Raw genomic sequence first — 12,652 nt, 5'->3', positions numbered from 1 at the left:
TATTTACAAAATCATATACACTAAAAGTCTTGTACCAAAACATCATATATAACAAACATCATATACACTAAAATCTTGTACCAAAACATCATATATAACAAACATCATATACACTAAAAGTCTTGTACCAAACATCATATATAACAAACATCATATACACTAAAAGTCTTGTACCAAAACATCATATATAACAAACATCATATACACTTAAAGTCTTGTACCAAACATCAATTAACAACATCAAAAACTAAAGTCTTGTACAAAACTCATTATAACAAACATCATATACATTTAAGTCTTGTACAAAACATCATATATAACAAACATCATATACACTAAAAGTCTTGTATCAAAACATCATATATAACAAACATCATATACACTAAAAGTCTTGTACCAAAACATCATATATAACAAACATCATATACTAATCTTACAAAAGTCATTTAACAAACATCATATACACTAAAGTCTTGTAACAAACATCATATACATAAAGGTCTTTAACAAAACATTATACACTAAAGTTTGTAACTAAAGCGTTGATATTATATACACTAAAAGTCTTAATAAAAATATACTAATCATATACAATAACAGTCTTTTTTTAAAATATTATAATACTCATACACACTAAAAGCTTGTTAAAATATTATATTAATCATATACATTAAAAGTCTTTTACCAAACCATCATATATAACAAAACATCATATACACTAAAAGTTTTGTAACAAAACATCATATATAACAAACATCATATACACTAAAAGTTTTATAAAAAAAAACATCATATACATAAAAAGTCTTTTACCAAACCATCATATATAACAACACATCATATACACTAAAAGTTTTGTAACAAAACATCATATACACTAAAAGTTTTATAAAAAACATCATATACATTAAAAGTCTTGAAACCAAACATCATATACATTTAAGTCTTGTACCAAAACATCATATATAACAAACAACATATACACTAAAAGTCTTGTACCAAAACATCATATATAACAAACATCATATACACTAAAAGTCTTGTATCAAAACATCATATATAACAAACATCATATACACTAAAAGTCTTGTACCAAAACATCATATATAACAAACATCATATACATTTAAGTCTTGTACCAAAACATCATATATAACAAACATCATATACACTAAAAGTCTTGTACCAAAACATCATATATAACAAACATCATATACATTTAAGTCTTGTACCAAAACATCATATATAACAAACATCATATACATTTAAGTCTTGTACCAAAACATCATATATAACAAACATCATATACACTAAAAGTCTTGTACCAAAACATCATATATAACAAACATCATATACACTAAAAGTCTTGTAACAAAACATCATATATAACAATCATCATATACACTAAAAGTCTTGTAACAAAACATCATATATAACAAACATCATATACACTAAAAGTCTTGTACAAAAACATCATATATAACAAACATCATATACACTAAAAGTCTTGTACCAAAACATCATATATAACAAACATCATATACACTAAAAGTCTTGTACCAAAACATCATATATAACAAACATCATATACACTAAAAGTGTTGTAACAAAACATCATATATAACAAACATCATATACACTAAAAGTCTTGTAAAAAAACATCATATATAACAAACATCATATACACTAAAAGTCTTGTAACAAAACATCATATATAACAAACATCATATACATTTAAGTCTTGTACCAAAACATCATATATTACAAACATCATATACACTAAAAGTCTTGTACCAAAACATCATATATAACAAACATCATATACACTAAAACTCTTGTACCAAAACATCATATATAACAAACATCATATACACTAAAAGTCTTGTACCAAAACATCATATATAACAAACATCATATACACTTAAAGTCTTGTACCAACACATCATATATAACAAACATCAAAACACTAAAAGTCTTGTAACAAAACATCATATATAACAAACATCATTATACATTTAAGTCTTGTACCAAACATCATATATAACAAAACATCATATACACTAAAAGTCTTGTATCAAAAACATCATATATAAACAAAACATCATATACACTAAAAGTCTTGTACAAAAACATCATATATACAAAACATCATATACATTTAAGTCTTGTACCAAAACATCATATATAACAAACATCATATACACTAAAAGTCTTGTAACAAAACATCATATACACTAAAGGTCTTGTAACAAAACATCATATACACTAAAAGTCTTGTAACTAAAGCGTTGATATTATATACACTAAAAGTCTTAATAAAAATATACTAATCATATACAATAACAGTCTTTTTTTAAAATATTATAATACTCATACACACTAAAAGCTTGTTAAAATATTATATTAATCATATACATTAAAAGTCTTTTACCAAACCATCATATATAACAAAACATCATATACACTAAAGGTTTTGTAACAAAACATCATATATAACAAACATCATATACACTAAAAGTTTTATAAAAAAAAACATCATATACATAAAAAGTCTTTTACCAAACCATCATATATAACAAAACATCATATACACTAAAAGTTTTGTAACAAAACATCATATACACTAAAAGTTTTATAAAAAACATCATATACATTAAAAGTCTTGAAACCAAACATCATATACACTTAAAGTTGTGTAACAAAACATCATATACATTAAAGGTTTCGTAACAAAATATCATATATATTAAAGGTCTTGTAACACAACATCATATACATTAAAGGTCTTGTAACACAACATCCTATATATTAAAGGTCTTGTAACAAAACATCATATACATTAAAGGTTTCGTAACAAAACATCCTATATATTAAAGGTCTTGTAACACAATATCATATACATTAAATGTCTTGTAACACAACTTCATATACATTAAAGGTCTTGTAACACAACATCCTATATATTAAAGGTCTTGTAACACAACATCCTATATATTAAAGGTCTTGTAACACAACATCATATACATTAAAGGTCTTGTAACACAACTTCATATACATTAAAGGTCTTGTAACACAACATCATAAACATTAAATGTCTTGTAACACAACATCATACATTAAAGGCAAAGAAAATCTCCTATATAAGTGACCCTCGCCCAAATACCATATTTTTTAATCCCCAATATACAAGATCCTATCTGGTCCAGTCTGATAAGGGTCCATAAAACCCCTGTAGACTTGACATGTAGCCTAATTATTGTTAGAGAATCATAATTTTTATTGCCTACAGATAAATTGGTTATTTCCTGTGTTTTGCATTTTATTGATTGAAATGCTTTTTTTTTTTTTTAGAATGTACATTTATTTATTTATTATATTGTAATACTGACATATGACATCTAGATATGAAAGGCGTTATTGTGAAAACTCATCATATTTTGTTAGAATTGAATTGTACTATTATTTTCTTATGAGCCTCAAATATCTTGTTAAAAAATCTCACCTCATTTATTCATGTATTCATGAAATGAGTGAAATAAAAGGGTTGTTTTTTTTTTTTGGACTTACACAAATGTTTTTTTTTTAATTGATGTTGATTAATGTCCTGGCCAATTAAATTATAACTCTTATAGCAAAGTAACCTTAAAATAATTATTTAGAACTTAATAAAAGAAATTAAAAGTTTGTTTATTCAATGATTATGATCTTTTTATCAAAAGTAACGAAAAAAAAGAAAGAAAAATAAAAGATAATTGCTGGATTTTAATAGAAATTAAAGAAGCGTTCAGTTGCATTTTTAATAGGTAAAATGGAATATGGACAGAAGGATTTTATATATTAAAAATGCATAATTCCCCTTGTGTTGTCTAAATAACGTTTCTTTTATGTATAATAAAATCCAGCAATAAAGAACTATCATTGTTCAAAATACACATACTTTAATATTTCTAAAAGCTATGTTCCTGAATGCATTTTTTTTTATATTTTTGATTAAAAAAACAACAGCAATGATGAAATGTAATTGTTAAAAATTGTTAGAAATTGTTCTGTTCTGTTCTGTTTGTTTAGCCCTAATTCAATCAAGCTTTCTAAACTCGTTATAAAGGTGAGAACTGATTTGCTATGAAGGTGAGAAATATCACCTGTAATTCATGTACTGCACAGTAGCTATACAGTAGCTAATTATGGTAAACAGAAGCAAGTCTATCAATGGTCCAGGCTTGTGTATTGGCCATTACCACCAATACGCAGACCTTATCGTTCCCATAGGCCACATACCAGGCATACCAGAATCAGTGTCTTTAAATGTCTTGTTACACAACATCCTATATATTAAAGGTCTTGTAACAAAACATCATATACATTAAAGGTCTTGTAACAAAACATCATATACATTAAATGTCTTGTAACAAAACATCATATACATTAAAGGTCTTGTAACAAAACATCATATACATTAAATGTCTTGTAACACAACATCATATACATTAAATGTCTTGTAACACAACATCCTATATATTAAAGGTCTTGTAACAAAACATCATATACATTAAAGGTCTTGTAACAATACATCATATACATTAAATGTCTTGTAACACAACATCATATACATTAAATGTCTTGTAACACAACATCCTATATATTAAAGGTCTTGTAACAAAACATCATATACATTAAAGGTCTTGTAACAAAACATCATATACATTAAAGGTCTTGTAACAAAACATCATATTAAAGGTCTTGTAACACAACATCCTATATATTAAAGGTCTTGTAACACAACATCATATATATTAAAGGTCTTGTAACACAACATCCTATATATTAAAGGTCTTGTAATAAAACATCATATATATTAAATGTCTTGTAACACAACATCCTATATATCAAAGGTCTTGTAACAAAACATCACATACATTCAATGTCTCGTGACAAAACATCCTATATATCAAAGGTCTTGTAACAAAACATCATATACATTCAAGGTCTCGTAACAAAACATCTTGTATATTTAAGGGCTCGTAACAAAACATCTTATATATTTAAGGGCTTGTAACAAAACATCATATACATTCAAGGTCTCGTAACAAAACATCTTACATATTTAAGGGCTCGTAACAAAACATAATAGACATTAAGGGATTGTAACAAAACGCCATATAAATTAAAGCCTTGTATCAAAACATCGTACGCATTAAAGGTCTTGTAACAAAACGTCATGTACATGAAAGGTCATGTAATAAACCATCAATTACACTAAAGGTATTGTAACAAAACATCATATACATTAATGATCGTTTAATAAAACAGCATGTACACATAAAACGTTTTGTTTCAAAACATCATTTATACTGAAGGTCTCGTAACAAAACATCATATACATGAAAAGTCTTGTAACAAAACATCATATACACTAAATGTTTTGTATCAAAACGCCATATACACTTAAAATATTGTAACAAAGCAGCATAAATCTTAAAGGTCTTGTAACAAAACATCATATACACTAAATGTCTCGTAGCTAAACATCATATACACTAAATGTCTCGTAACTAAACATCATATACACTAAATGTCTCGTAACTAAACATCATATACACTAAATGTCTCGTAACAAAACATCACATAATTAAAGTTCTCGTCACAGAACATCATATACATTAAAGGTCTTATAACAAAACAGCATATACATTAAAGGTCTTATAACAAAACATCATATACATTAAATGTCTTGTAACAAAACATCATATACATTAAAGGTCTTGTAACAAAACATCATATATATTAAGGGCTTGTAACAAAACATCATGTACAGTAAAAGTTTTGTATCAAAACATCATATATATTAAAAGTTTGTAACAAAACGTCATTTAACTAAAAGTTTTGTAACAAACCATCATATATATTAAAGGTCTCGTAACAACAGATCATATACATTAAAAGTTTTCTAACAAAACATCATATACATTAAAGGTCTCGTATTATAACATCATATACATTAAAGGTCTCATAAAAAAACAATATATAAATTAAAAGTCTTGTAACAAAACATCTTAAACACTAAAAGTTTTGTAACAAAACAGCATATACATTTAAGGTCTTTTAACAAGACATCATATACACCAAAAAGTACAAAAACATAAACACATAAGCTATGTGAAATATAACTTATAAAACGCTTAAAAGCATACAGAAAAAAAATCATTTTTGTATAATGCAAATAAATAAATAAATAAATAAATAGATAAAATATGCACATATCCCGCGAAATCTTCTAACAATTGTATCATCCTATGTCTTAATATAACTCCTGCAATATACAGTTTGGATTTATGTAAGAAATGGAATTGCAGGTCCACATCAACAATTCTATTGTTAAAAATCAGCTGAACCGTACAAACTGATACAACTCTTTACGATATTTGTAACATGAGTTATCGGCCAATAACATTCCTGTATATATCATGTATAGCAAATTTATTTTATTAACTGATATGATTCTATGCACGGTTTGGTTTGCAATTTTATGTTTTCAGTGCAAACATATAGCTATTGTTCAGTTTAAAGTGTGCGGATACATTTGAAAAGACTCATACCTTGCGTTAAGTACACACTGAACATTGCAGTAACACGAGATCTGTCAGCTTCAGAAACTTTCTAAACTCAAACTTATTCTCATCTAACCTGTGCATGGCAGTCACGAAACAGATCGAAAATACAAACAAAGGTATGTACTGTTGTTGGCTTGTTATAGTTAATAAATTCACTATTTACACGCCTTTTCACGCTGATGTTGTTATTCAATACTGATGGCGTCCTTAATGGTTCCACGTGTCAATATATTTCAGTATGTAGGCATCATCTTACCTGACAATAAAGACCCATATGTTACAAGACAAGCATTTTGCATGAGTGTGCTCAGAAAACAAAAGTAGTAAGACGTTGGATAGTGAGATCTGTTTCCGAGTCCAGCTAACCCAGATCATTCTTCAACTAGCTGGGAACTCAACATCCGGCAACGGGGACGGAAAGTCGAAGGTTCGAATCTTATCAGGAACCTTTCCAGTGTTCCTGGTTGTTGAGTCGTCAGCTAGTAAAAGAATGGTCATCTGTCCATTGTTGCCGGTTGTTGAGTCGCCAGTTAATAAAAGAATGGTTACCAATTGCCAATATATTTCAAGTGGTGCCTGTTGTTTAGTCGCCAAGCTAGGTAAGGACTGGTTACCGAATGCCAACATCTTTTCAGTGTTGCCGGTTGTTGAATCGCCAAGCTAGGTAAGGAATGGTTACCGAATGCCAACACCTTTCCAGTGTTGTTGCTTGTTGAGTCGCCAAGCTAGGTAAAGAATGACACCTCTACACTGTTGCCGGTTCTTGAATCGCCAGCTAGGTAAAGAAAGGTTACCGAATGCCAACACCTTTCCGGTGTTGCCGGATGTTGAGTCGCCAAGGTAGGTAAGGAATGGTTACCGAATGCCAACACCTTTCCAGTGTTGCCGGTTATTGAGCCGCCAAGCTAGGTAAGGAATGGTTACCGAATGCCAACATCTTTTCAGTGTTGCCGGTTGTTGACTCGCCTGCTAGGTAAAGAATTGTTAACTCTTTCCAGTGTTGCCGGTTGTTGAGTCTCCGGCTAGGTAAAGAATGGTTAACGAATGCTTACATTAAAATTTTTCAGTGTTACCGGTTGTTGAGTTGCCGGCTAGGTAAAGAATTGTTGCCGGATGCCAATATGTCCGATTGCTGGCTTTCAGAAAGTCACTTATACTTGGGACATGTACCTTAGAAGTCAACAAGATAATAAAACATACACTTTACTTTCCAGAATATTTTTTTCACTTTCTCTGCTTGATAAATAAATTTAGCTCAATAAACACAAGGCATAATAAAAACAAGATTCTTCGTATACATATATGTTTTATGGTGATTTGACTGATTTCTCTAAATAATAACAAAAAAAACTCGATAAGAGGAAGTATTGTATACATTGTTTACATTCATTTTCTAAAGGGTAAAACAGACAAAACTTTTCTCATGTTTTAGTTTTACAAATAAAAAGTCCTCGATCAGGATAACGACCACATACCGGTGAGCAAAGCATTCGGAACACGTTTGACACCTTTAGTGCTTTATTGAAATCGAGGCTATCACGTGACAGGAACTTTGACCTCGGAAGATATTCGAATTTCTTTTAAATGGTTTTGTTTACAAAATGATGAAGCGTGCAAATGATCGTGTGACAGCAGTATCTATCTCGGATGATGATGGAAATTTGTTAATTGCAAATGTCGGTATCATGTGTTTAACTTGATATGGTGCATATTTGGTTGTAAGGTATCAGTTTGTAAGCTTTTTACACCAAACCCGCTACAACAGAAGGGCTTGTCAGTATGCTTACGAAAGGGTTTGGGATCGGTCTGCGGATATCCTATGTTTCACAATAGTTTTTGTATTGTTGCTTTATTTATTGGTCCGTTTTCGATTGCATTTATACAAATAAATAATAGCTTTTTACGGCTAGTATTTTTGTTTAATGTAATATGAGTGTCCATTTGACAATAAATCAGCGGAACATTTTGTTTCCTCATTTTATAGCAGAATTTATAATGATGCAGCAGCTGCAGAATTAGAATATGATCTTCCATATAGTGGAATTTTAAATCATGTGTAAAATATCATCCCACACTTTAAAATGCTCCCCGAAACTGTATATGTTATGATACTGGCTATAAAGCTTCCATATTTACTATAATCTCATTTGTGTCCTGACATGCTTCAAAAACATATGGATTTATGAGCTATAAAGTTTGACTTGAAAAAGAAATCAATGATTTTCTATTTATTAAGCATCTCACATCAACTGTGCTGATTCACTTCTTTTTATCAGTTATGTGAACGTTTTTATTTATTAATTTAGGAGAATTTTTGTGTGCTCAGTAGGGCAAGCATTCCGATGCCCTTAGTTATAATGCCTGTCTGTCTGTCATGCTAGTTATAGCCCCTTTATGGCTGTGTCACCCTTAGTTACAGACCCTGTCTGGCAGTGACACTCGTGAGTTATAGACCCTGTCTGGCTACAGTACGATGAGTTTCCCGACACCCTGAGGTTCTAGTCCCTGTCTGGCTGTAACGCTCTGAGTTATAAAGCCTGTCTGAGTATACCGGCGTCATGAGTTCTAGTACCTGTCTGGCTACGACATCCTGAATTACAGACCTTGTCTGACTGCAGAAGGGGGAGTATCTCGACATTCTGAATTCTAGTTCTTGTCTGGCTCTAGCACTTTGAGTTCTAGTCCCTGTCTGTCTCTGACACCCTGAGTTATAGTCCCTGTCTTGCTGCGATATCCTGAGTTATAGTTACTGTCTAAATGCAGAACGGAGAGTACACCTATGCCTAAGTATTAGTCCCTCCCCGAGTTATAGTCCCTATCTCGGTGCAGTAAGGAGAGTATCTCGACGCCCTGAGATTTAGTCCATGTCTGGCTGGGGTGCCCTGTGTTATAGACCCTGTATGGCTGCAGTAGGGAGAGTTTCCTGACAGAGTTACAGGCCCTGTATGGCTGCAGTGTGGAGAGTATCCTGATAGAGTTATCGACCCTGTATGGCTGCAGTGTGGAGAGTCTCCTGATACAGTTACAGACCCTGTATGGCTGCAGTATGGAGAGTATCCTGATCGTTATAGACCCTGTATCACTGCAGTGTTGAGAGTATCCTGATAGAGTTATATACCCTGTATGGCTGCAGTGTGGAGAGTATCCTGATCGTTATAGACCCTGTATCGCTGCAGTGTTGAGAGTATCCTGATAGAGTTATATACCCTGTATGGCTGCAGTGTGGAGAGTATCCTGACAGAGTTACAGGCCCACTCTGGCTGCAGTGTTGAGAGTATCCTGACAGAGTTACATACCCTATATGGTTGCAGTAGGGAGAGTATCCTGATAGAATTACAGGCCCTATCTGGCTGCATACTTTCCGTACTCTGTGACAGTTGGTGCCCAACATAGAACAACAACAACAACATTTGATGCGACACCCGTGATCTGTTTATTAGTAATTTTTTTTCCATAATTGGTATTCATTCAGTCGTTGTTGTTACTCATGTATTTTACGAATTAAGTGAAATAGAATACATTCCAAAAACATGAGCATATCACGTATAATATACATTTGAAGGTCTTTGTGGCAAAAGGCGACACTGGATCGCTAAAGGGAGCAGCCGTTACAAGAGTAAGCTCCTCTTTTTGTCCGTTTGTCTATACAGAGGGACACACTTGATTTCTAATCGGACGAAGTGTCAGTTACCCATAATTCTCCCAGCAGGGTGCCATCTTGGTTGCCATATTGATCACATGTCCAGCAGCGCTAAATAAAGACATGGACATTTAATGGTTTAAAACGATAGGTTTGTCAAAACTGCTATGTGACAGTGACCTAGGTCACCAGGGTGAGACGAAATTAAGATGGAACATTTATAATCAATTTATTGTCTTCTGATGGAACTATTTGTTGAGTAATCTCCCGTACTCGTGTGAAAATATTCCAGAAATTTCACAATTTTTTCCCCCATACATTTTATTACCAAATGCTTTTTCGTGAATTCTTTCATGATAATTGATGTATATTTATAGTATACTGACAATGTATAATTTAATGTATAATTTTATAGTGTATGATTAAATGTATATTTATAGTTTATAATTTGATGGATATTTATAGTGCATTATTCATTGTACATGTATGTTTATATTGTTTATTACAAATAATCGATGTAACATTTTAGAAAAGTATTCTACTACGGTAACCTGTATTTCTGATGTGGTATCATTTGTCAGTTTCAACTATTACGTACAATTACCTTGCTTTCTATCCGTTACGTAAATTAAAATTTTCCTTCCTAAAGTTAAGGGGCTTTGTTTGAGGTATATTTCCACCATTCGTCTTTTTCTCTGTCTCAAATTTCATAGATTGTTATAAAATAAATTTTCTTATATCAAATTTATGTATTTATAGTAAAGGCGTAACTAGTTATGATCCAATTACATTTTGATAATTCTCTTACTGTTTGGATCATCACTTATGTAACAAGATTTTCAAAAATAAAATCTTTGTTCTACAAAACCCAAATATAAGTATACACCGTTCTACATGTCCGCGCAAGTGATTAGTAGGAACTAGTACGAACTTTTAAGATGATGGCCAATAAATGAGCCGCGCCATGAGAAAACCAACATAGTGGGTTTGCGACCAGCATGGATCCAGACCAGCCTGCGCATCCGCGCAGTCTGGTCAGGATCCATGCTGTTCGCTTTCAAAGTCTATTGCAATTAGAGAAACCGTTAGTGAACAGCATGGATCCTGACCAGACTGCGCGGATGCGCAGGCTGGTCTGGATCCATGCTGGTCACAAAGCCACTATGTTGGTTTTCCCATTGCACGGCTCAAATGATTAATGATATTGTGGTCCATACAATCTTCGTGTTTCCCCAAGTATCAAAATTCATTAACACAGTATTTTCTTCTGGTAACTACGGTAACGGTATTAAAAATTTGTAAAAGAATTCAAATGCAAATGAAATTAAAAATGACATAACAATAAAAACTTGAGGTTCAAAATAGTTGAATTTTCAATGAAAAGCTCCCCTCCCAGCAAAACGGATTTTGATTGAAACCTTTGAAAAATCTAATAATAATCTTTTTTATTATATATAATGATGTAGCACACAACTATTTTTTCAACGTACACGTAAAGAACATCTTGCGGAATAAGTTAATCAAGAATTAATGAGAACTGAAACATTAAAATGAAACAAAAATGTTTACGGAAACAGATATACCCTTAGTCCGTAAAGCAGTGAATATTTTAGTTTTAAATACACCTACACAGCTTTTGAGAATACGAAATTTTACAAAAATGTGTCCATAAATTCTTTACTGGGAATCTATACGTAAATTAATTGTCTTATGAGTAGAGAGTGCCATTTAAAGTTTCTTAAATATTTGACAATCGCGTGCAAATTCGGCACATTAGCTATAAAATGTCGCTGTGGTTTTAAACACGATACGGGATACAGGAAAAACTCGTACTATCCGAACAGCTGCGAGTTATAAAAAATAGGAAACAAATATCGCAGCACACCTGGACTTAGATTGGGTTTATATAAAACCAAATAAAACTTAATTTAGAGGAATTAATGTGCAGTGATATACGTGAAAATTTTAACAGGACTGATCGCGAGTTGTGGTTGTATTTATGTAAAGATGGGGAAATAAAATCCCTGTATAACAGGTGTTTAAGGAAAGGATAAGGCTCTTTAATTAAGTATTCAATTTGGTTTTATGTCACTGTTAAGTAAAGGGTAGAAATTAGGTATTTTTGAGACATTTTATTTTTTACATACATTTGACGATAGTTTTGCGCAGATGTTATAAAAAGCAAACAGTGTTTAAGTTTACTTTATACCTAACCCAGAAATATACGATATCATAAATCTAAAAAGTCATGTACCTATGTATGCATTTCTGTATTTTTTCTTATTTACGATCTGTTCCTCTATCAAAACTATTTTTCCATAAAGATATATTTAGTCATTTTAATCGTGTCCAACAAAGACGGTCACTATTTCTTTAGAATGTTGATCTTAATACAGGAGCA

This window comes from Mercenaria mercenaria, chromosome 7, assembly GCF_021730395.1.
Source record: "Mercenaria mercenaria strain notata chromosome 7, MADL_Memer_1, whole genome shotgun sequence".
Classification (NCBI taxonomy): Eukaryota; Metazoa; Mollusca; class Bivalvia; order Venerida; family Veneridae; genus Mercenaria; species Mercenaria mercenaria.
The sequence above is the reverse complement of the archived record's forward strand: the minus strand, read 5'-3'. Positions refer to the sequence as shown.